This window comes from Marmota marmota, unplaced genomic scaffold, assembly GCF_001458135.2.
Source record: "Marmota marmota marmota unplaced genomic scaffold, marMar, whole genome shotgun sequence".
In the NCBI taxonomy this organism is placed as follows: Eukaryota; Metazoa; Chordata; class Mammalia; order Rodentia; family Sciuridae; genus Marmota; species Marmota marmota.
In genome coordinates this window covers 2474452-2477670 of record NW_025999863.1, presented here as the reverse complement: position 1 = coordinate 2477670, position 3219 = coordinate 2474452, and positions in this window count along the sequence as shown.

The following is a 3219-nucleotide window of genomic DNA, read 5'->3' as shown; positions in this document are numbered from 1 at the left end:
CAAGAAGGACGGCTGCAACGGCGTCCCCTCGCGCCGAGGCCGCAAACCCCGCGTGCGGGGCGGCCCCGAGCCCCCGGCCCCTGGGCCCGCCGCGCCCCCCGGCGCCCCCGCTGCGCCCGGCTCCCCCGACGCCCGGCGCAACGGCCAGGAGAAGCACTTTAAGGACCAGGACGAGGACGAGGACGAGGCCAGCCCCGACAGCTCGGGCCGGTTGAATGTAGCGGGCGCTGGCGGTGGAGACGACAGCGGAGGCGGCCCCGGGGCCACCACCGACGGTAACTTCACAGCTGGACTCGCCTAAAACCAAAAAATGAGAACGAACCACCGACCCCGACCCCCACGCAGACCCCCTCCAGACACGCGGGCCGCCCGCCGGCCAGCTTCACCTCCCTCTGCCTCCACCCGCCGGCCGCGGGGCGCCCACCTGCCCACGGCGGGGGGCGGCCGGCTCTGGCCAGGCGGGCGGCGAGCTGGGGCCGGGCCAGCTGTCCTCTGCCCCCCGGCGCGGGGTTCTAGCGTCTTTCAGACGAGACCTTAAATGATTTCTGTCTGCTCTGAGCGGACGTTAAATGGCCCGTCCCCTCCCCACCCTCCTTCCTCAGGGCACTTACCAAGGGGGGGGACTCCCCCTCGCTGTCCCCAGCGCCCCGCCTCCCACCCCGCCTGTGGCCTCGCAGCTCCGCACGTCCTGGCCTGGAGACTCGGATCTATTTATTTCCAGGCCTGGGGCGGGGGTGCCTGGAGCTCCCGGCCTCTGCCACCTTCCTTTAGGCTCAGAGCCGGTGGCCCGGGGTCCACACCTCGGGGACGCCCCAGGCCCCCAGAACCCCATGTTTGGAGATTCAAAACTTGTCTCGACCCTGCCCCCCCCCCGCCCCCGCCCTTCTCCCAAGTTTTTAAAGCACTTTTTAGATTTTCTTTTCCTCCTTAAAAAACAAAATTTATATATAGATCTATAGAGACATATATATATATATATAATATCCTTTCCTCGGAGGAGCGGGCAGCGGCACGGCGCTGAGAGCCCAGGGAGCCAGGGCCTCCTGAGGCGGGCACCGGGAGCAAGGGCAGGGCAGGGGTTCCAGTGTCACAAAAGCAATAAAAACCCAAGATTTTACAAAACGGAGAGGAAGAAAGAAAGAAAAAGGCCACCAACCACATTTAGAAGTCTTGGCACTTTGTAATGGAACGGGTACTTTATCTTAACTCTTAATTTAAAAACATGTTTACAAGTTGCAACCAACTTCTATGAAAAGTTGAAAAGAAAAAGAGAGAGAGAGAGAGAGAGAAATTCCTAAAACTCAATTTATTTTTGTACAAAATAATAAAATAAAAAACCCACCGCAAACGTAGAATCCACGTCTGTTCCCCAAGGCTGAGGGGGGTGGTCAGGAAGCCATCGGAAGGGACCAGAGACCCCCCAGGTGTCTGCCCGCTATGGGGGTCCACGCTGAGGGCAGGCTGCGGGGCCTGGGTCCTGCGGCTCTGCCTGCCTCCTGCTCTGCCCACTTCCCGTCTTGGTTGGGAGATGTCTCTGCAGCCATATGGTGGCCATCTCTGTCCTGGGCACCCACCTCCCTTATTCCCTAGCTCAGGGACGGCCCGAGAGAGGGCTGGCCTTCCAACCAGCCAGACTAACCAGTCCCCCAGCCCCATGTCCCTCCCGTCCCCCAGGACCTGCCCTCCAACAGGGCTGCCCTGCTGCGGGGGTCCCTGCTCCAGGGCCTTAGCCTCCCCCCACACCCCCTTTTTACTCAAAGGCACTGACTGTAACCCGAGGGATGGCATTTGCCTCTCCCCAACCTCGGGCTCCCAAAGGCCCTGTGCAGACCCAGCCGCAGGCCACGGACAGGGCCGGGGTTGGGGAGGGGACGATGCCAGGTGCCCTCCAACTCCCTCCGGCCCACGCAGTCTAGTGGGGCCTGTACATAGACGCTCCGCAGACCCGAGGCTCCTCCTGTCAATGCCTGGTTGGGGCGGAGGGGCGTCCCTGCATCCCCACCCCTCTTGGTGGCCTGGCACCCTGTCTGTGACAACTGTCTCATCCTTTTGTCTTTAAAGGGAAGCTTGTAAGAAGGCGGAATGTTTCATATTGTTTCTACCAGATACTTTTTGTCCCCCCCCACCCTCCAGCCCATCAGCCCCCCAAATGTCTCAGGATCCCCCCTCTGGGCCAGCAGAAGGGGCAGGCCCGGGGCGGGTGGTGCTGGCCTGTTTGCACCCCGATGTCACAGGGCGAGCTGCTCCAGAGAGGACTGCCAGGTCAGGCAGGGCACTCGTACCGGCCGTCGTTCCAGAGAGGCCCAGGGGCGAGTGCCCTTCCAGCCCCCAGGCCCCTCGCAATAAGACCCACTGCAAATCACTGATGTCATCCTGGGCCAGAAGAGGCCACCAGATTTGGGGGGACAGAGCCCTCGGGACTCTGGCAGGACCAGACTGCCCGCCAGCCACTCACCCGGAGCCCCTCGGGCATTGCACTGAGCCCCGCCCAGGCCCCCCCGCTTCGCTGCCCCGCGCCCTCTGCCTTAACGCCACCCGGCCCGGCCGCGGCGTCTGCATGGGCCCAGAGCCGGACCCCCGCCCCCGACTGCGCAATCACATACTGTATATAGACGTGGATCGATTTTATTTTTATTCTTTAAATTAAGGTTGTGATAAAGTGTTGCCAAAGATACTGCTGAATTTTCGCGTTTCAGGAAACGTCGAGGCTGAGGAGGGCGCTGTCTGGGACTCCAGAGGCTTTCCTTCGGTGGTTGGGGTTTTGTTTTTGTTTTCTTTTTTTGTTTGTTTTTTGGGTTTTTTTTTTTTTTTTGAACTGCCTGGTACAAAAAAAAAGAAAAGAAAGAAAGAAAAAGTGAAATGTTCTTTCCATCATCCTGGCGAGGCCGTGCGGGCGCCCGTGTGTGAGAGTGGGGGCCAGCCCAGGCTGGGGCCCTGGAGAGGCCCTGTCCAGTCGCTGCTCCTCACTCCCCCTCCCACCCCGCCTTCCAAGATTAGGAGAAAAAAGGCAAAAAAATAAAATGAAAAACCCCATACCCATTGAATGTAAGACGCGGGAGGGCCAGCCTGCGTGTCACCCTGTGTGTCCAGAGCTGTCCCTCTGCTTCCCCTCACCATGGGACAGGAGGGTCCCCGGCCTCTTCCCCTTGGGTGGCCAGGGACACGGGGCACTGCTGGGACCCCTGAGTGGTGGTGGGCGCAGCAGCCTGTGGCCGTGCT